Source organism: Rhinatrema bivittatum, chromosome 5 (assembly GCF_901001135.1).
Source record: "Rhinatrema bivittatum chromosome 5, aRhiBiv1.1, whole genome shotgun sequence".
In the NCBI taxonomy this organism is placed as follows: Eukaryota; Metazoa; Chordata; class Amphibia; order Gymnophiona; family Rhinatrematidae; genus Rhinatrema; species Rhinatrema bivittatum.
In genome coordinates, this window is record NC_042619.1 from 183,482,153 (window position 1) to 183,505,922 (window position 23,770).

A 23,770-nucleotide genomic window follows, 5' to 3' on the forward strand; every position below is an offset into this window, starting at 1 on the left:
AATCATACAAGGGTTGTGCTTAAGCTGGAGTTCTTTCACATAATTATTGAGTATAAAATAAAATAAAAATTTATTTACACATCTAGGTAACCTTGTTCTGAGTTTTTTCATTCTCTGTTTCATTGTGAAATGCTTTTCTGAATAGCCAGGTTTTTAAACTTTTTTTGAAGATTTTTGGATCACTCTGTAATCTTGTCTCTAGTGGCAATGTGTTCCATAACGTTGGACCAGCCAAGGATAGTGCTCTCTCTCTCTAGCTTGTGTTAGTTTTGATGTTTTTATTGATGGGATTGTTAGTAGCGCTTTATTGGCTGATCTCAGATTTCTTTGGGGTACGTGTAAGTGTAGCGCTGTGTTTAAACAGTCAGCTTTATCTTCATTGATTAGTTTGAGAATTATGCAAAGTGTTTTAAATTGCACTCTCTGCTCTATTGGTAACCAGTGTAGTTCGGCCAGTGTTTAAGTAATGTGGTCTCTTTTTCTCTTGCCAGTGAGTATTCTGGTGGCAGAGTTTTGTAGGACTTGTAGAGGTCTTATTGTTGAGTACAGTAATCCCAGAAATAGTGTGTTACAGTAGTCTGTACTTGTGAAGATAAGTGTTTGGAGGACTGTCCTGAAGTGTTTCTGGGTTAGTAGCGGTTTCAGCCTCCTGAGTATCATGAGTTTGGCATAGCCTTCTCTGACTTTCAGTGATATGTGGTGTTTAAGGCTAAGATCTGTGTCAATTATTACTCCTAGGTTTCGACCTTGCTCGGCTATATCCACTTCCTGACCATTTTTGAGTTTGATAGGGTTTGAATCAGTTCCATGTTTTTTACCGTTCTAGGTGTATAAACTCCATTTTTTCAATGTTTATCACTAGCTCCATTTTGCTTAGCTATTGCCTAATTATGTCTAGGTACTAGAGATGTGACTCAGAACCGGAATGGGTTTGGTTCCGGTTCTGATTCAAATTATGCATTTTTTTTCATCCGGCCTGATCTTTTTTTTTTTTTTTATCGGCTGCGCCCGATCCGATAAACAAAAACCCACCCCAACCCTTTAAAACCGCTCCCTTAGCCTCCACCACCCTCCCGACCCCCCAAAAAACGTTTTAAAATTACCAGATGGTCCAGCGGGGGTCCCGGGAGCATTCTCTCACACTTGGGCTGACGGCTGATAAACAAAAAACCCACCCCGACCCTTTAAAACTGCTCCCTTAGCCTCCACCACCCTCCTTACCCCCAAAAAACCATTTTAAAATTACCTGGTGGTCCAGTGGGCCCCGGGAGCGATCTCCCGCTCTCAGGCCATCGGCTGCCTCTAATAAAAATGGCGCCGATGGCCATTTACCCTTACCATGTGACAGGCTATCCATGCAATTGGCCGGCCCCTGTCACATGGTAGGAGCACTGGACGGCCGGCCATTTAAAAATGGCGTCAGCCATCCAAAATTACCACCAGGTAATTTTAAAATGTTTGTGGGGGGGTCAGGAGGGTGGTGCAGGCTAAGGGAGCGGTTTTAAAGGGTCGGGGTGGGTTTTTTGTTTATCGGCCAACAGCCCGAGTGCAAGAGAATGCTCCTGGGACCCCTGCTGGACCACTAGGTAATTTTAAAATGTTTTGGGGGGGGGGGTCGGGAGGGTGGTGGAGGCTAAGGGAGTGGTTTTAAAGGGTCGGGGTGGGTTTTTAGGTTGTTTCCTAACTCCCGTTAGTGTGCACTAACCCGATTAATGATTTTTTCACGATAAATCGGTGGAATTTCTATTGTATCGCACTCTTTAACGATTAATGACGATTTAAAAAATATCAGATGATATTTTGAATTGTCAAAAAACGATTCACATCCCTACTAGGTACATCATTGCTAGGTTTAGTGTTTTTTCAATTGTTTCATCTATGGGCAAGATTAGTTGAATGTCGTCTGCGTAGATGTAGTGTGTGATACCAAGTCCTGCTAGGAGGTGGCATAGGGGTAACATATAGATGTTACACAGTGTCGCTGATAGTGCCGAGCCCTGAGATACTCCTGTCTTTAGCTTGATTTTGTCTGATGTTGTGTTTTTTATCTGTACTTGAAAAAATCTGTTGTTTAGATAGGATCTGAACCAGTCCAATGTTTTGTTTTGCAGACCTATTTTTTCTAGCCTATTTACAAGTATGGAGTGGTTTACTGTGTCGAACGCTGCTGATAAATCCAGTACTATCATTATGTAGTGTTTACCACTATCAAATCCTCGTAGTACTTTGGGGTAGATTTTAAAAGGGTTACGCGCATAAGTTATGCGCGTAACCCTTTCAAAACCCCCCTGCGCACACGGAGCCTATTTTGCATAGGCTCAGTGGCGCACGCAAGCCCCAGGATGTGCTTAAGTCCCAGGGCTTTCCTGGGGTGGCGTGTCAGGGGTGTGTTAGGGGGCAAGTCGCAGCGGCGTGTCATTCGGGGGCGTTCCGAGGTCGTGGCCGTCAGTGTGTGCTTCTGGCCCGGGTTGTTTCAGGGGCATGGCCGAGGCCTCCAAAATTGCTCCTGGGCTGAGGAATCACACAGCAGTGGCCGGCCAGTGTGCCCAAGTTACGCCTGCCTGGGGCAGCCGTAACTTTTGCAATAAAGGTAGGGGGGTGTAGATAGGGCTGGGGGGGTGGGTTAGGTAGGGGAAGGAAGGGGAAGGTGGGGGGAGGCCGAAGAAAAGTTCCCTCCAAGGCCGCTCTGATTTCGGAGCGGCCTCTGAGGGAACAGGCAGCGTGCAGGGCTCGGCATGCGCAAGATTCACAAATGTGCACCCCCTTGCGTGCGCCGACCCCAGATTTTATAAGATATGTGTGGCTACGCGTGTATCTTATAAAATCCGGCATACTTTTGTTTGCGCCTGGTGTGCAAACAAAAGTACGCGTGGGTGTAGTTTTATAAAATCTACCCCATTATCGGTGAGAGAGATCAGCAGTGTCTCAGTGCTGTAGTTTTTTCTAAAGCCATATTGTGAGGGATAAAGTATGTTATTGTTTTCCAGGTGTTCAGTTAGTTGTTCCTGTACCATTTTTTCTATTAATTTAGCAAGGAGGGGTAGATTTGAAACTGGTCTGTAGTTATTTAAGATATTTGGGTCACAGTTCTTTTTCTTTAGTAGTGGTTTGATTATTGCACCTTTTAGAATATCTGGCATTATTGCATCATTAAGTGATAGGTTGATGATTTTGGCTATTGTATGGGAGGTTATGTCGGCAATTTATTAATTTCAAAAGAAAACATTTCATTTATTTGTTTTATTCGTTCATTCATTTACAATTAAAGTAAATGGGGGAAGCACTGCACCCTTTTTTAGTCTCCAAACTTGAGGTTTTTTCATTAGTTCTAACAAAAATGGTAGGTAGATATCATCAGAAGGGTGAAGGCATGCAAGCATATCAAGACTATGACAAAATGGCCCCAAAAGTGGCATGATTAGCCTAAGGCACCATTAAAGGGCAAAGGGATACTAGCAGTGGCAGGAGCTTTCCAAAGAATTGTCAGAGGAAGAAAGAAGCAAAAACAATGTGAAGAACACTCCAAGGCTTTAAAAAAGGATATCAACAATAATGATATGAACCCTCAAAAGCAGCACAAGAGAGCGAATGGCAGCAACAGTGACAACATCCTAAGGCACCATGAAGAGGAAACAAAGCAGAAAAAGAAAACAAGGCTCTGATAAAAAGACAAAGCAGCACAAAGTGTGGCATCAACAAATGATGGCACCATGAGAGGAGCAAAGCTGTTCCCATCAGTAGCAAGAACATCCCAAAATGTAGAATCTGGAGAATGACAGAAAGGCCCTCAAGATGCTAAGTCTTGGTGTGGCAGCAATGCTGAGTAGAAAAAAAAAAGCCCTTTAAGGTTTAGAATAGGGGTATAGTAGGAGGCAGAGTAGCATAGGAGATGTCTGTCTTCCTGTTGAAGCACTTGCCAGATTTAATACAAGATAATGATCTATCGTAAGTATCATTTTTTGATATAAGCTTTTATTACATTCCCTACTTGAAATTGTTCTTGCTGCTGGGTAAAATTGTGGGTTTCTTTTGAAATTTTCTTTCCAGTTGAAACTTTTGTCATAATGAGAACATGGCAATGATCTCTCATAAATGTGGCTCTCCAGGTAATTTTTGAGGTTTGCTTTACTAAGAAAACTTTTCCCATATTCTGCAGCTGAAAGCAATATCTTCCCTTTGTTAATTTTCTGGTGTAGCATTAGTTCTCTTTTCTTACTGAACCTTTATCATATTCAGAACAAGGAGAAGGTTTCTCCTATTCATTCATTTTTTCCTTCTGACTAAAGGATTTTTATGGAAACACACCTCAGTATAATGAAGTAAGAAGGGTGAAAATCTAGACTGGATTCTTAGAGATATACAACAAACAGTAAAGTAGAGAACTAGAAAAGTGATGGGGTAGGAGAAAAAAACTTGCATTTATTTTTTCCTCATTTTTTGGGGGGAGAGGGGGCAGACAAAATATCCCAGTATAAATCAACAAAGAAACAGGGTGGGAGAACTATGATGGAATTGTAGAAGGGTACAAGAAAACAAAGAATCAGAAAAGAAGAGAGGTGGGAGGAGAAAGCTAGCTTTTTTTTTCAAAATTATTTTTCTGGTTACAAAATACCCAGTATAACCAACAAAAAATAAACAGAGTGGGAGAACTAAACTGAGATACAAGCAGCAAACAACGTGAAGGCATGGTAGGTAGGCATATTTCAATCCCAAGGTGGTATTTTAAAAGCAAGGCAGGTAGGCAGAACAGTAGCAGCAAATCTCCTAAGGTGGTACCTAAGGGCTTGGCAGGGAGGCAGCTGGTAGCAAGAAACCTAAGATGGTATATAGCAGGAAGACCCCTAAAGTGGTACATCCAGGTCATGGAAAGAAGGCAAAGTAGTGGTAAGACCCCTAAGCTGGTATATAAGTAGAATAGCAGGTAAACAGAGTGAAAGCTCAATACCTCTAAGGGACATGGCAGATAAGATGGTATATAAGGGGTATGGCAGGTAAGCAGAGAAGCAATAACACCTCTCAGATGGTACATCTGGGGCATATCAGGCCGACAGAGCAGCAGCAGCAGCAAGACCTCTAAAGTCATACATAAAGGGAATGTTAGGTTGGAATATGGCAGAAAGACTCAGGTGGTATATCAGGGACATAGCAGATAGGTAGAACAGTAGTAAAACCCCTAAGGAGCTATATCTTGGGCATGGCAGGGAGGCATGTGGCAACAGTTTGGCAGAGCAGTAGCAACAAGACCTTTAAGGTGTATATCTGGGCATGGCAGGGCAGCAGCAAGGCCTTCAATGCGCTTTCAATCATCTTGTTACTCGCATGGAAATTCTGGAAACCCAAGAAAAGGCAAATTGATTTTCAAAAAGACCTTCTTTTCCATTAACTCTGGAACCAGCCTTCAGTTATGAGGGCTCACAATCTCACCTGTTGTTGAGAAGACACAGTCACTGAGCATGCTGGTTGGTCAGTAGGAAAGATAGCGCTGAGCCACCTTGGCTAGTTCTGACTAGACTGCACACTATACCAGCGCATCTGTGTTCATGTTCTTGATGGGCTCTACAAGATAGCGTGTTAAAGAAATTTGTGCTGTGGTCTCCTTTGCTAGGGTGGGCCAAGGGTCTTTCTTACCAGGTGCTTTATTTATGTCCTATGTGAAGAGAATGTTCTTTACAGGCAATGTGGCTTTCACATTTTAAAGTGTGGGATGAAGTAGTAGCTGACAGGGTGCTGCTCCTTCTTGCACTACTCTCTAACATAGCCAATCTTTTCTGTACTACATCCCTACTTTGCCTCTGCCAGTAGTGCTCTTCTTTGCACACCTTAGCTACCAGTATCTCCTTCATGAATGTGATATACTGGAAAAGAGGGGTGAGACTACCTTTCATTTGTGGATTAGAACGTTATAGCAAGCATGTATGCATTCTTTGTGTGAGAAGTTTCAGTCTCTCTTGGATCTCCTGCTGCAAGGAGTCCAGAAACTGCAACACCTCTGCTTCCACTTCCACTTGCTCATGGAACCCTCTAAAATTTCCTCCAGAATATGTATTATAGGGATGACCTCACCCAGGGTGGTGCTTCTGGAACACAGATCCTCCATGACAGCCTTGAAAGGCTTCAGATTTGTATCAGCTGCCTCATCACTACCCAATCATGATGCCCCAGAGAACAATGCACATCTATCTCTGTTTCCAGAGAAAGATCATGAAGGAGAGTTTGCTGCTCCACTAACTTCTGAAGGATCATATAGATGGAATTCCAGTGGGTGACAATATCTTGAATGTGATGCTTGTATGGTATATCAAATTCTTCCTGCTTTTCATGGAGAAGCTGCCCCACTTCATGCTTCTATTGATATGCCCTGCTAGTTGCCTGCACCTTTTTAATCAGATGTTTCAAGAATAGATAACCATCATCATTGGGTCCCAGCCCCAAGGCATCCCTCACTGTCAAGTGCAGCAAGCAAGCAAAGCAATGGATACCCTGGAAGCCCTCATATTCTATTGCCTTTTCCATATTTGCATCATAGTCTGTCACTGTTGCACAGTGCGGCCGTGCAGCCGCACAACTGGCTCAACTTACCAGCGTGGGCAGATCTGCGGTTGGGCAACGAGGCATCCAGAACATCCCCTCCAGCACGATCTCTGACGTCACTGAATGCAGGCATGAGCAACCCTCCAGACACTTGCCCCGCCTCTTAAAGGGGTCAGGGACCAGGAAGTGACCCAGCCCCAGGAAGTGACATCAGTGTCAGCTCCTTTTAAAGCCTGGGACCTGCCTGCTGGTCTTTGCCTTGCAACAGGTCTTCCTGCCTAGCTGTGTCTCCACCTTGGTTGTGATTTGGGCTGCCTGACTCTGCCTGCCTGCTTGTCTGCCGCCTGCCTCTGACCCGGATTGCCTGACTTTGCCTACTTGTCTGCTGCCTGCCGTAATTCAGATTACCTTTTGGACTTTGCCTGTTTGTCTGCTGCCTGCCCTGATTCGGATTACCTTTTGGACTTTGCCTGCTTGCCTGCTGCCTGCCCTGATCCGGATTACCTTTTGGACTTTGCCTATTGGCCAGCTTCCTGCCCTGAGCTGCACTCCATGGGACTCTGTCTTCCTTCTGCCAGTTGCTGACTCCAGTCTACACCCGGATTCCACCCAGTCAGGGGAGGGGGTTTCCTTTTCACTACTGATTCTGCCTTCCGTCGGTGAGGGTTCGTGGGGTCATCATCTGATAGCCCCATCTCACCTCGGTATAGGGTCCACATTCCGGCTGGCTTCAGCCAACAGTTTGCAAGGCCATGGACCCGGCAGATCTCTCTGGACTCCGGGCCATCCCTGGGTTAGCCCAGAAGCTTCAGCAGCAACAGCAATGTCTCAAGGTAGTGGCAGCCACCATGGATCGTCTCGACGCTCTAACAACAGCTGCAGCCCAACCTATAGGGGCACCTCTAGCTCTGGTGGCAGCTCCTGCTCCTCTGCATCTTCCAGTACCACCCAGGTACAATGGGGATCCAAAACTTTGTCGAGGATTTGTGAATCAATGTTTGATGCATTTTTCACTACAACCAATCCAGTTCTTCACCGATGCCATCAAGACACTTTCATTATTTCATTATTGGATGGCACGGCGCTTGATTGGGCATCACCCTTATGGGAAAGGGCTGATCCCATGCTCCAGGACATTCAAATTTTTTTACGAATATTCAAACAGCCTTTCGAGGACCCTGGGTGATCAGCTATGTTGAAAACAGATATGCTTCACCTCCATCAAGGTATCAGGCCATTGATAGACTACGCTATTGAATTTCGTACTCTAGCGTCTGAACTGAGTTGGCGTGAAGACAGTTTACAGGCCATTTTTCTTGAGGGATTGTCACCACGCATCAAAGACGAATTAGCGGCAAGGGAGTTACCAGATTCATTGGATGAGCTGATTGATCTTGCAGGGAGAATTGATAGATGTCTTCAGCAAAGCACCCACAAAGCACATCCTCCACGAAGATTCTCTCCTTTGGCTCCGTCCTTCTCTCATCCTCTTCTTCCACCCAACTCAGAGGTCTCTTCCCTGGGACAAGCCGACGAACCCATGCAGTTGGGAAGAACCCACATCTCGTCTGAGGAGAAACTTCATCGACGCTTTTTGGGTTTATGTTTTTTCTGTGCTGGTAGAGGACACGTGGTAAATACTTGCCCACAGAAGCCGGGAAATGGACCAGCCTAGTTTCCGGAGGGGAAACGCTCCTAAGCTGCACCCATGCATCCCCACAACTAACTCTTCCGGTAACCATCCAGAGGGACGGAAGGAAATTTTCCTCACTAGCATTAGTAGATTGTGGGGCTGGTGGGAACTTTGTCACCAGAGCCCTGGTGGAATAACTACAGCTACCCCTCTGTGCCTGAGACCGTCCTCTATACATTTCTTCTATCTATGGAGAACCTCTGCCGGGACATATTGGATTTACAACTGAAACTTTATATCTCCGCACCGGAGTCCTGCACGAGGAACAGATCACTTTCTACGTCCTGGACAGAGCTATATATCCTATGGTTTTGGGGTTACCATGGCTTCAGCAACATTCTCCTGTGCTTGATTGGAAGACACTCCAACTCGCCAGCTGGGGTTCTCAATGCTTCAAGACATGCCTACAGCACATATATCCTCCAAAAATCATTACCCTAGCTACCACCTCAGTGGATCTTCCACCTCAGTATCAGGACTTTACAGACATTTTTTCCAAAAATAAAGCTGAGATCCTGCCTGAACATCGAAGTTTGGATTGCGCTATTAACCTATTATCAGGCACTCTTCCCCCATGGGGAAGGGTATATCCTCTCTCTCCAGCAGAAACCCGATCCATGTCCCTATATATACAGGAAAACCTTGAAAAAGGATTTATTTGACCGTCCTCATCACCGGCTGGTGCGGGTTTTTTCTTTGTTATGAAAAAAGATGGTTCCTTAAGGCCATGTGATAGCATATCAAGGAGTCAATGCTATCACAAAAAAGGATAGATATCCCCTGCCACTCATCACAGAACTGTTGGATCGTCTTAAAACTGCCAAATTTTTTTCTAAGCTGGACCTGCATGGAGCATATATACTCGTCCGTATCCGGCCGGGGGATGAATGGAAGAGGGCCTTTAATACTCGGGATGGCCACTACGAGTCATGCCCTTTGGCCTTTGTAATGCTCCCGCAGTGTTCCAGCATATGATGAATGAGATCTTTAGAGACATCCTATATGATTCAGTGATAGTTTATCTGAATGACTTATTTTTCCCTGTGACCTTCAGACTCACAGACAACAAGTATGAACTGTGTTACAACGCCTGCGAGCCCACCAACTTTATGCAAAACTGGAAAAATGTGCATTCAAGCAAGAGAGTCTACCCTTCCTGGGCTACATCGTGTCCTTCCAAGGCTTCCGTATGGACCCTGAAAAAGTGTGTTGTATCCAAGATTGGGTCCAACCATCCACCCTCCGGGGTCTTCAAAGATTTCTAGGATTTGTGAACGTTTATCGACATTTTATTCTGCATTTTTCTCAACTAGTGGCTCCTCTAACAGCATTTAAACGAAAGGGATCTGACGCCAAGAAATGGCCACCCGAGGCATGTTTAGCTTTTGCAAGACTTAAGCAAGCTTTTCTATAGGAACCATACCTCTGGCACCCTGATCCAGACCGCCCATTCATTATGGAAGTGGACGCTTCCTCTCTGGGAGTGGGAGCAGTACTAAGCCAGAGGGCAGATTCTGGAACCTTACTACCCTGTTCTTTTTTTTCACGGAAATTCATGTCCACTGAATGTAACTACGGCATAGGGGATAAAGAACTCCTTGCCATTAAGTTAGCCTTGGAAAAATAGCGACACTGGTTGGAGGGGGCCCATCATCGAATCACGATTTTCACTGATCATAAGAATCTCGAATATCTGCATCGGGCACAACGTCTTAATCCTCATCAGGCCTGATGGTCACTTTTCTTTGCTCAATTTGATTTTGAACTACGTTATCGGCCAGCCGAAAAAAATGCCAGGGCGGATGCGCTCTCCTGCTCCTTTGAAGCCAATGAAACCCCGGACCCACCAGCATACATCATAGATCCAGTTCGGATCCTACTAGCTGCAACTTTACCTATACCTTCTGGGAAGATGGCTGTAACCTCTAGGCTTCACCAGAAAGTCTTGAAATGGGCCCATGATTCTTTAACAGCAGGACATTCAGGCCAATGTTGTACATTGGACCTCCTCAGACGATATTACTGGTGGCCATCTATGATACTTGATGTAAAATCCTATGTGGAATCCTGTCCCATCTGTGCCCAACACAAACCACCCTTAGGATGACCATGGGGACTTTTACAACCTTTACCTGCTCCCAAACAACCCTGGACACATTTATCTACTGATTTTATTGTGGATCTTCCCACGTCTAATGGCTGTACTGTCATCTGGGTAGTCATGGATCAATTCTCAAAGATGGCATTTCTCAGCCTTCCATCTGCACTGGAGCTGGCACATTTATTTACCTTTCTAAGTAACAGAGCAGGACTCGACGATTTAGTTAGAAAAGTATTGGAAATGAACTACTATGTTAGATAACTCAGTACTAATCAATTAATATTCCCAAATATCGACACTGCACAAATATATGAATGTGTTTTGGTTATAATGACCGTCATAATAGCTTCATCGTATGAGCTTTTGCATGATTAGACTCGGCCTTATATATAATCATAGGTCATATTTGTTCAGCTATCTTAGTAATGCAATTATGATTTTGTCATAGGAAAATTTTTTAAAGCATTTTTTCTGTTGCAATTAAAATAGTTGACAACTAAGTCTCCATAATATCAGAGATTCTGCACTTATCTTTCAGTGCTTCAATCATAACGATCTTGCAATTTTCAAAGTGCTGGTAACCCTTCAATCATAACGATCTTGCAATTTTCAAAGTGCTGGTAACCCGACACGGAGCCGTGTTTCGGACTGCTGCTGCATTCTGCCAGTCCTTCTTCAAGGGTAAATAGTTAATTATTGCAGGGGCGCCATTGTTAAAAAATCTCCTGCAATAATTAACTATTTACCCTAGAAGAAGGACTGGCAGAATGCAGCAGCAGTCCGAAACACGGCTCCGTGTCGGGTTACCAGCACTTTGAAAATTGCAAGATCGTTATGATTGAAGGGTTACCAGCACTTTGAAAATTGCAAGATCGTTATGATTGAAGCACTGAAAGATAAGTGCAGAATCTCTGATATTATGGAGACTTAGTTGTCAACTATTTTAATTGCAACAGAAAAAATGCTTTAAAAAATTTTCCTATGACAAAATCATAATTGCATTACTAAGATAGCTGAACAAATATGACCTATGAATATATATATAAGGCCGAGTCTAATCATGCGAAAGCTCATAAGATGAAGCCTATTATGACTTTCATTATAACCAAAACACATTCATATATTTGTGCAGCGTCGATATTTGGGAATATTAATTGATCAGTACTACATTTATTTACCTCCCATGTCTTCCGTTTGCATGGACTTCCTTGTCACTTCGTCTCTGATCGAGGCGTAGAATTTATGGCTAAATATTGGTAGTCCCTTTGCCGGAAATTCAATATCCAGCTGGGTCTCACTAGTGCTTATCACCCACCAGGCCAATGGGCAAGTAGAAGGACTCAATCGTATCCTTAAAACCTTCTTAAGGACATTTACCAATACTCGTCAGGACAATTAGGCTGATCTTCTTCCATGGGCGGAATTTTCTCATAATTCCCACCTCAGTTCTTCTACTGGTACTTCTCCCTTCCAGGTAGTATATGGGAGACAACAGTTACCCCCCTTCCCTTACCCCTCTCCATACCCTCCCCGGCCGCTCAATTGACAGCGGTCAATCTGCACAATCTCTGGAGTCAGACTGAAGATTTGATTCATAAAGCGGGCCTACGGGCCAAGAAGGTAGCTGATCGCCATCGACGACCAGCACCCCTATTTCATCCTGGAGAAAAGGTCTGGTTGTACACCCATGACATCCGCCTCAGAGTTCCATTCATGAAGTTGGCACCACGCTATTTTGGCCCATTTTCTGTAGTGCAATGCATGGGGCCAGTTTCCTACCAGCTGCGATTACTGTCTTCTCTCAAGATACATGATGTATTTCACATCTCCTTGTTGAAACCTATCATTCTTTCTTGGTCTTCTCACAAAACACCTGAACCCTCCCAAGTGTCAACTGAGGAGGATCAGATCTTTGAGGTTCAAGAAATTCTGGACGTTCGTCATCGCCGGCACTGCTGGGAGTATCTCATATCGTGGCGAGGCTTTGGCCCTGAGGAAAATATGTGGGAGCCCGCATCCAACATACTTGATAAAAATCTCTTGTGCCAGTTTCACAGTGCTTATCCCCAGAAACCCAGACCTCTTGGGAGGAGGCCTAAAAGAGGGGGTACTGTTGCATGGCACGGCCATGCAGCCACATCACCAGCTCAACTTACCAGCATGGGTGGATCTGCGGTCGGGCAACGAAGCATCCAGGACATCCCCTCCAGCATGATCTCCGATGTCACTGAATGCAGGCATGAGCAACCCTCCAGACACTCACCCCAACTTTTAAAGGGCTCAGGGACCAGGAAGTGACCCAGCCCCAGGAAGTGACATCAGTGTCAGCTCCCTTTAAAGTCTGGGACCTGCCTGCTGGTCTTTGCCTTGCAACAGGTCTTCCTGCCTAGTTGTGTCTCCACCTTGGTTGTGATTTGGACTGCCTGACTCTGCCTGCCTGCTTGTCTGCTGCCTGCCTCTGACCTGGATTGCCTGACTTTGCCTGCTTGTCTGCTGCCTGCCCTGATTCGGATTACCTTTTGGACTTTGCCTGTTTGTCTGCTGCCTGCCCTGATCAGGATTACCTTTTGGATTTTGCCTATTGGCCAGCTTCCTGCCCTGAGCTGGACTAAACGGGACTCTGTCTTCCTTCTGCAAGTTGCTGACTCCAGTCCACACCCGGATTCTACCCAGTCAGGTAAGGGGGTTTCCTTTTCACTACTGATTCTGCCTTCTGTCGGTGAGGGTTTGTGGGGTCATCATCTGATAGCCCCATCTCACCTCAGTATAGGGTCCACATTCTGGCTGGCTTCAGCCAACAGTCACAAATAAACCTGTCTGAAGACTCCTGCCTCTCCAGTCTAGCTTCCAGCCCTCCAGCACCTCTCTTATGGCTTATACAATATTGCACAAGATATGGGGGCTTTGCATCAACTGAATATGCAGAAAGCCCACCTGAACATTGAGGCTTTGTCCCCTCTAAGGCTATTTCCATCCCTTCTTAACCAGGTTCCATCAAGGAGAGGTAAGCATGCATAGCATTTGTGCTTGTCCAGACATTGCTGGTGAAATGCAAGCAAGTCCCCTCTGCCTTAGCTGGATGTGCCTACATGTGACTAAAGTCCTGGTCGTACAAGATGGGTGAATGACCTTCATACTAAATGTAGTCCTGGAGGGCATTTTGTAATTGGGGGCTAATATATGCTGCAGACACTTAAAGCTTAATTCTCCACTACCTGCAGGAGCTGGTCATCAAGAGCAATAATTTCCCCAGTGCTCCTCATTACTATTTTAGATGTTGCCTGCCTCTTGCCCCAGGTCAGGGCTATGGAGCATCATTCCATTTCCTCTTTGATGGTTGCCTCATTGGATGCCTGGCTGGGGATGGAGAATCAGCTTTGGGAAAAATCTTCACTTTTATATCCCCTTTCCTTTGGATTTTATTTGGAGTTGGAGAACATGTCCCCAGGCTAGTACTGTCACCCTTCTCTGATGCCAATTCTAATGGGTGGTGCTTCTGCAGGTGATGCTGCATCCAGTTTTTCTCAAATGCCCCACTTGCTACTGTGAATATGCTAAGTAAATCATTGGTTTTCCCTCACTTTGTAGTGCCTCCAGATCAGGGTTTTCTTTTGCAATCCTTCTCTACATACTTGGAGAGTTATGCTGGCACTGGAGTTGGAATAGATGGTGAAACCTGAAGAAAAATTCCAACTGTATCACTCATACTCTCTAAATCTTTGTCTACTTTTCCTAGGGTTGATTGCAACATTATCAGTATCATCTTTCTCCCCATGATCTCACTGGATGCTAAGATGCTACTGATTAAATTTCACAAATTCTCTTTGGCTACTAGCTTAGCTTTTCCATATCATCTGATTGAGAGAATCCGAGACAAGATTTTTCCTTTGAATCAGTTGTTGCAAATACTTCAATCACTGCCTCAGAAGCAAGAACCAAAGAGGAACATACTGAAGGTTTGGGGCATTTGCACTCCTGCTACTCCTTCCCTGCTGATTACAATCTTGGATGACTCTCCCACCATTTCCCTCTGCACTAAAAAAAGAGGGAAAGGAACAGATGGTGATATATAAAAGTCCTTCTTCAATTTAGGACTACCTTTTTTTATTGCTGCCCCTACCAACATCCCTCCTTTCTCTTTTCTTGACATGATAGAAGCTATTGAATTGCACTGACTACTGGGGGTTTGCATATTACAAATGAATTATTTGATACTGTAACTGTAACCCCACTCACAGTACTACTCACTGTCTGAAGAACTATGTCTCACACACACTCACATACAGTGTATGTGTCCTGTGCTGTGTGCAGAATTTCTGACTAACTCTATACACAAAAAAGCTTTAAACCATAACATATAAAAAAGACTGGCAGCCTGGTAAGATTCTTTTCTTCAGTCTTTGAGTGTACTTCTCACATCACTTGTGTCTAGACAAAGAGAAAAATATTCACTATGCCACAACTATAAGCTCCACAGTGTCTCCCACCCTGACCTTCCTTTAGTAAAGATAAAAATCAAAATAAAGAGCAGTGCACTATCTCTATTTCTGGCACCGTGAGTAGACCACTGAAATACAAAGATGAGCAGAACATCCCTTTACTAGAGTCATATCTCAATGTTTTTAAGCTTTTTAAAACTGTGAAAGCTTCTTGTACCATGTCCTTCTCTGCCAAGTGCAAGAGAGGAACTGCAAAGCTTCTTGACTATGTTCAGACTTTACAATGGAGGTAGGTCAGCATCACTTGATCCAGATAGCTGCTATAGGATAATTAATACGATGCTGAACCATAATGTATCCTCTGGCTAGTTTCCTTGCCAAATTGTCCTGCCTTAGCTCTCTCAAGGCTCTGACAAAGCTCTTACAAGGCAGTGAGGACTCATAAGCAAGACCAGTTTGCTATAGATGCTACTTATTTTTGGCAGTACTACATAGCAATAGACTTCTATAGACCATACAAATGAATGGGAAACATAAACAAATGATACAAAGACTATTTGAATCATTTGTGGGACCCTTCCATTAATTTTGGGGGGCCATGAATGAAACAAATATGGGCACATTTGTTATATGTTACTTATTCATTTCAAATGAATACACATCCTTAACAAAGAGTAATGCTAGATACTCACTTGCCATCAATATGTGCCCATGCTTGCCCTCCTTACAGTATTGGAAGACTGTGACATGATATAGAACATATAAGTCAGAGTAGGATCCAGAATACATAGAAGTAAATTTTAAAAGGCCCACTTGCGTAAGATTGGGGGTTATGCACGTAGCCAGGCCTTGCGTGTGCTGCATGCATTTTACAAAGGGCTCAGCCACACGCGTAACCCCTGTTATGCACCATTCGACGCTGTCCTGGGGAACCTAGCACATGGAGACTACTTCTGCTCCAGAGGAGCAGTAAGTATGAAGATAAACTATTTGAGGATAGTTAGGGTAGCTTTAGGGGGCAGGGAGGAGAGGGGAAGAGGGAAGAAGGATAGGGTTAGGGTTAGGGTTAGAGAAATTCCCTCCCAGTCCACTCCTTAATTGGAGTGGACTGGGAGGGAACTAGGGACCGGGCGATCATGTCGCCATGTGTAGGTTATAAAATCCCCCCCCACCCCCATAAGCATGAGTCGCGGGCTGCCTGCATATGTGCATGCAGATTTTAAAATTTGCTGCGCAGACTGCTCATCCATCCAGTTTTATAATATGTGCACACTGGCATGCATGCTATAAAATTGGTGCATCTATATGCATGTGCCGGGAACCACGCATACATGGACGCATGTGCGCAGTCTTAAAATCGACCTCATAGTCAGTGTATTCAAATTTCTCACATGTACATCACAAACAAACTGCAAATTCAGAGACTTAAGAATTTCCTATTTTGGTATACTATTTCCCTTTCATTGCATGATATTAGTGCAACATGTTTAAAATCAATAACACTTTAGGTAGGCTGGCTATCTCACAGAAGTCCATATTAATGAAATGCTTTTCTCTGACTAGAAAAATAAATGTAATTCCTAGTACAGTTTTTCAGACCATGCAGTACTTGACTGAACACCTGAAAAAAATGGATAAGGGTATGCCATATTCTACAGTCATAGTGAACTGAAAGGACCCAGAGGCCAGAAAATACAAGAAGCTGGAAGATTTAATGATGCCAGGTAAGGCATGAAACTCAGCTGTCAGAGGATCCAGGTCTTCTCTGATAATTGACAATTTAGCCCCAGTGTGAACTGTATCTGTTAACATTAACAAAAGTGCTAGAATTTCTCCCTGGCATATTGAGGAGCTAAAACGATTTGAAAGGATTTTCAGAAATAAAGAACCTAGAGGAATACTAAATCAGTGTCAGATTCAGAAAGCTATAGGATCTGTTTTTTTTTGTTTTTTTAAATTTTTTATTTATGCTGATTTTGACAATCTCACATAGAAGAAAATAAACAAATGGTTACAGATTTTCCATATTATTATATCAATAATAACAGGTATATATCTCTAATCTGCAATAAGAAATGTAAGAGGTAGTGCTCCAGGATTGAGAAAGAAATTTGAGCGGTTTAAGGAAAACAGGAATACCTTTTACAATTGAAAAAAAAAAAAGACAAACCTAGATATATATATTTTACTGCTTCGTTCCTGTTGCTAATTTTCATCAATATTTTATTTTCAATCAAGAACAGAAAATAAAATATTGATGTAAATCCATAAGTTTATCTGCAATGTGAAAATTCCTTGGCTGGAAACTGTATTACGAATTTAAACCCCTTCTCAAACCCTGTGCTTCCAAAATAAAGGCTTGCTGGAAATTCCATTTATTCAACATGCATACTTAGGGGAGATAAGGGACCAAGCCTTCTAGGTGGCTGGCCCAATCTTTTGGAATATGCAGAGCACCTGAGAACTATGGCCAAAACCACTACCTTTAAGAAGGCCTTGAAAATTTGGTTAGTCCAGCATTAATTTGGAAGTGAAGGGGTTGGAAATCATGGACCGACAGTCCCACAAACATATCCTAAACAGGATACTGGACATATGGCTAATATTAGATTAATTACTGTGTGAGGAAAGGATTTTGGGGCCAATGCAATAAAATTTGTGGAAAGCGGGTGCTGACCTTTCAGCACCCACTTTCTTAGCGCATGCATGGCGCCCGCGGTTACCGGCAGTCTGCCGGTTATGAACACCGAAGCCGATAAACTCAGCGTCGGTTTTCATAACTGCAGTCAGCCAGTTATGAAAAGCGATGCCGACTTTATCGGCATCAGTTTTCATTACTGCAGCCGGCCGGTTATGAAAACCGACGCTGAGCATATCGACGTTGTCTTCAAAGTGGCTGGCAGGTTTTTTTTTCTTTTTTTTTACTTTAAAAAAAGTACAGAAAAGCAGTTTTTTCTGCTTTTCTATACTTTTTTTCAGTGCACTCAGCTATTAACACCTGCTCCAGGCAAGCATTAATATCTGAGCGATAAATGTGTGTCTGAGATGCACATTTATTTTTTTGTATTAGGAGTGAATGAGTAATAGCCTCATTCACATGCATTTGCATGTGATGAGCGCTAACTCATTCACTCTGCATCAGATGCATGTTAAATAGGCACTAATCCCCCTATTGCATTAGGGGGTGGATTAGCGCCTATTTAACCCACGTCCGACAGCGGATTAAATAGTGCACTCGGCTGAGCACACTGTATTGCATCGGCCCCTTTGGTTGAGATTTGTGTAATGTAACCAAGATTGTTTGTGTTGTTAATGTGCTTAATTATATATGTCATTGACTTGGATTTCCTTTATATTTGTAAACTGCTATGATTGTTTTGTGAGCTTGCAGTATAAAAATAATTTTCAATAAATAAATCTCATTTAAAGCTTGTAAACTGGAGCTGCCAAGAATTCAGCTCCAGAATATATTTTGTGACACGATGATAGCACAAGCATTTAGAAACTCGTCAGGCTGACTGTGATATTTTCAAAATTCATGGAAGCAGCATGGCTGGACCTCAAGGCTTGAAAGTGCCTGCTTTCAGTGTTGGCATTGTGTAGGTATAGGTGGGATGTGCAAAGTGCAGCAGGTTGTACCCTTTTCCTAGAAGTAGCCCAATTGCACAAACCTTCTCCTGTTAATGTGGCTCAATGGTACTCAGAACTCTGATTTCTTGTGGGGGAGGGACCTCCAGGAAATTATTTTGAAGAATTCAGGCCCTGATTGCACGGGATTGGAGTTCAACTTGTGCTTGTGTTTTCCCTTCTCCTTAGGAAACCCTTCTGCCTGAATCTCCTGGACCTCAGCAGCCAAAGACGCCTCCTTTCTAAATTCTCCTATTTAACTCTCTCTCCTCTTGTCTGTCTTGCTCATCAACAATTCTCCTCACTTTCCATCTCCACTCTTGCAGCAGAGGTAGCATCAAAACCTCCATCTTACACATAAATGTTTTGCTGCCAGTCGTGGTCTTTTATATCTCAAGGGAGATGAAAATATTACTTTAGGGCCATAATAGTATTCCTTTGGATTTTTGACATGTATAGTGTAGCATCAACTCTGGGGAAGTGTTTGTGTCATTTTTTTGTAATGTACTATGCACTTAAATGAATGCATTGATGTACCTTGCTAAGAACTTTGGATAACTGGGGGCTCTATATGTTTGAAGTAAATAAAATAAATACATATTGTACCATTTTTCACAGAATGCTTAATTACATGAAAACAACTGATAAACATTTAAATAATGTTATAACATCATGACTGCACTCTTTATGTCCCAATAACACGTAAGGGGTTGTAATGGTTTAGCACTAAAACTCACGTATGGATGCAATAAATCTATTTTTGCCTTTAGCACATAAGCCTCTTAATATTCAGAAAATGTAATACATTTGGAACAACTAGACAAGAAATCTTAGAAATTAATGTTGGCTTCCTTCATATTGAGAACTTTCTAAACTTTACAGATGGAAAGAAACAATTTTCCAGAAACATAGATCATCCCTTATAAACTAATCTCTCATTCCTCTCTACCTGTCTTTCAATGATTTGGAATGAAACAGGTGGCAGATTTAATTCTGCATAATTATGCAGGTAGTTTGGTAAAAGTCTTATATGTTTTCCAGTAAGAGTCTGTTTTAGCTTTAAGCATGTATATTTGCTTCTCTATTAATGCGTAATTACACATTTCATTCGATCAACGTTCCACATCATGGGAGGCATTTTTTTCCAATTTAGCAGAATACATTGTTGTGCTGGTAGTAGAGTGGGCAAGGTGCAATAGATTTCATATATGTTTGAAAGTTTAAATTAGGCAATTGTAGAAATAAGCACACCTGAGGACAATTTAGAAGTGCCTTCTTGAAACAGACGTTAGTGTAATCAATCACCCCTGTCCAAAAAGATTGAATTTTAGTGCAAAATAAAGAATATGACTCTAATGCCCTCCTCCATCTTGATTGCATCTCTAGCAAATATTGGAGATATTGGGAATTTTAACCTCTCTGGGGTAGTGCAAGTTCTAGCAAGAAACATATAATAGGTAGCTTAATAGTGTTTACACAGGTTTTTACTGCGTACAAAACCTCCCACTAGGCTTCTTCTTTGAGAGATACTGTACATAGGTTGTCAAAACTGAAATTTGTGCCATGGAAGTTGCTCTCTGTTACAGAATACATTTTAACATTCATATGATAAAAACACTATTTTTACATTAATAATTGATGGAAAAGAAAGTGAGTGATTTACAATTGCTCAAAATTGAAGGATTTCTTCTTCTTCTTTTTTTTTTTTTACAAAAAATATTTCAGCTCTTGTAGATTTAACATACATATAAAAACATTTGTACCTATACATATACCAAATATAATGATCTTAATAAGGTAAAATCATGCTTTTGTTTCCTATGAAAGAATTAAATTGAGAAGATCAAAACATTAAGGGCCCAATTCACAAAGCATGTTCCCCCCAAAGACAGAACTGGAGAAAAGCCTTTATGAATTAGACTCTAAAAGGAAAAAAGGGAACTAGAAAGGAAGGCAAGATTTCAAATTAAGTACTATGTAATAAATTAGTTCAATATACAGTATATACTGAACTTTTAAGATGGAAAGAATATTTGCAGCTCATGGTTAAAACAGAAGTGGATTTTTAGTAACTGTAAAAGGTCCTTGTGAGGCTGGGGAATGGATACATAGAATAGCAGATGAAATTTAATATGGACAAGAGCAATGTGATGCACATAAAGCATAATAATCCAAACCTCAGAAACACCAGTGTTTCCCAGCTCTCTCCTAGAGGCACAACTATCCCGTCAGTCATTCAGGATTGCCATAATGTATATGAATTAGAGATGTGAATCGTGTCCTCGATCGTTTTAACGATCGATTTCGGCTGGGAGGGGGAGGGAATCGTATTGTTGCCGTTTGTGTGTGTAAAGTATCGTCATAATCGTTAAAATCGTGAGCCGGCACACTAAACCCCCCTAAAACCCACCCCTGACCCTTTAAATTAAATCCCCCCCTCCCGAACCCCCCCCAAATGCCTTAAATTACCTGGTGGTCCAGTGGCACACTAAAACCCCCTAAAACCCACCCCCGACCCTTTAAATTAAATCCCCCACCCAAATGCATTAAATTACCTGGGAGTCCTCTGTAGCGGCGGTCTGTGGCTAAATCGGGGGAAGGGGGAGAGCACGAAAACCGGCACACTAGATCGTGAGGTCTTCAGCTGGCGCCATTTTTCAAAATGGCCGCCACAAAATGGCGGCGGCCATAGACGAAAACGATTCGACGCAAGAGGTCGTTCCGGACCCCCGCTGGACTTTTGGCAAGACTTGTGGGGGTCAGGAGGCCCCCCCAAGCTGGCCAAAAGTTCCTGGGGGTCCAGCGGGGGTCAAGGAGCGATTTCCTGCCGCGAATCGTTTTCCGTACGGAAAATGGCGCCGGCAGGAGATCGACTGCAGGAGGTCGTTCAGCGAGGTCCGGAACCCTCGCGAGATTTCCGGACCTCGCTGAACGACCTCCTGCAGTCGATCTCCTGCCGGCACCATTTTCCGTACGGAAAACGATTCGCGGCAGGAAATTGCTCCTTGACCCCCGCTGGACCCCCAGGAACTTTTGGCCAGCTTGGGGGGGCCTCCTGACCCCCACAAGACTTGCCAAAAGTCCAGCGGGGGTCCGGAACGTCCTCTTGCGTCGAATCGTTTTCGTCTATGGCCGCCGCCATTTTGCGGCGGACATTTTGAAAAATGGCGCCGGCTGAAGACCTCACGATCTAGTGTGCCGGTTTTCGTGCTCTCCCCCTTCCCCCGATTTAGCCACGGACCACCGCTACGGAGGACTCCCAGGTAATTTAATGCATTTGGGGGGGGTTCGGGAGGGTGGGGGATTTAATTTAAAGGGTCGGGGTGGGTTTTAGGGGGTTTTAGTGTGCCGGTTTTCCTGCCCTCCCCCTTCCCCCGATTTACGATTTTTTGACGATAAATCGGGGGAATTGGTATTGTATCGTGGCCCTAACAATTTTTGACGATTTAAAATATATCGGACGATATTTTAAATCGTCAAAAAACGATTCACATCCCTAATATGAATGAGATAGATTTGAATACACTAGGTCTCCAATGTGTTCAATCAATCTGATGCATATTTATTATGGATATCCTGAAAACCTGACTGGTTAGGTCTGTCTCTAGAAGAGGGTTGGGAAACAATATGCAATGCTTAGTTCAGTACTAGGAGTCACCATCTTGGAAAGGGATTTTGGAGTTTGTTTAAAGAAAAATTATATTCTTCCATTTGCTTTTAAAAAAAACATCAAAGTGGAGCACAAGAAAATGCACACATACAGTTATACTGCAAAACCTATACTCATACTAATAATTCCCCTTTCAATGTTTCAAGGACCAATATATTGAAATCCTCAACTCAAAGAGCAGCCACAGTCAAAAAAGCAAATATTGTAGAATGTAGGAATTATTCAGAAAGGAACGGAGAATAAAACTGAGAATATCATAATACCTTTCTATTGAACCATAGTGTGATCACACCTTGAGAATTGTGTACTGTACTGATTGCACCATCTCAAAAAAAAGGGTGTAGAACTTCTTCCTTATGTAGAAAGACTAAACAGTTTAGGGATCATCAGCTAGGAGAAGATACGACTGATAGGGGATAAGATATAGGCTTTTAAAATCATGAGTGGGGTGGAAAAGGTAAATTGGGTATGGTTGTTTACCATTTTAAATAATACTAAGAATAGGGGTTACTCCTTGAAACTAACAAGTAGTAGAGATGTGCTTAGTTTTAAGTTTTCGGGTCTGCTTCGGGTCGGGCACTTCGTGGAAAAATTTGTTTTCCTACGTTTCTTTTTTTTTTTTTTTTGCAAAACGGACCGAAAAAAAAATCCACCCCAACTCTTCAAATTTACTTAATTACAACCCCCCCCCCCCCATCATCCCGATCCCCTCCCAAGACTTACTAAATGCCCTGGTGGTCTAGCGGAGTCCAGGGAGCGATCTGTCCCTCTCAGGCAATCAGCTACCACTAATCAAAATGGCGCTGGTGTCGCTTTGCCCTTACCATATGACAGGGGCTACCAGTGCCATTGGTCGGCCCCTGTCACATGGTAGGAGCAAAGGATGGCCAGCGCCATCTTTGAAAAGATGTGCGTGCGCATCTTCAATGCTTAAGTAGGGACCGAGGCGGGAACCTAGCCACAGCCCCGGATTATGACGACAGTGGAGCACCGGTACTTAAGCCCAGACTCCGCTTTCTAGCATTGCCTTTACAACAGGTCTCCTCACTGGTTGAGTTCTCGTTGCCTCCTGAGAGATTCGTCTCGCTCCCGTGTTCCTGTTCCTCACTGTTCCTGATTCCTGATTCCTTGCCTCTTTGTTCCTGCTCTACACTTTCCCTCGGATTGCTTACATTGACTTTGCTTCACCTGACCATGCTGTTGACTCTCTCCAGACCTGGACCTCTGCATTGCCTGACCATGCTGTTGACTCTCTCCAGACCCAGACCTCTGCATTGCCTGACTACGCCATTGCCTCTCTCCAGACCCAGACCTCAGCATCATTTGACTACACTTGACCTTCGCTGTGTTCAGACCTCAGCCTTGCTTGCCACTATGTCCAGTTTGCCGCCAGACCTGACTCAAGCCTGTTCTTTGATGCCTCTTCAGCTTTCTTCCTGGACTTGGCCTATTCAGGCTTCGGACTGCTCTTGCTCGGGTACACCCTGTCTGCCTACGTTCCTTTGGTGCTTGAGTTTCCAGGACACTACCTCGTCCAGTGTAAGACTGTACCATCTTCCCTCTGCTGTGTCTGGGCTGATCACCATCTCCTCATTGACATCTAACAGAGGCCCACTTAAGTCCAGCCAGCCCCAGAACCCAAAGGCTCAACCCGCGGGGAACGAGGGCTGGTATTGGTTAAGTTCTAGTTGGCCTCTGCACATCAGCCC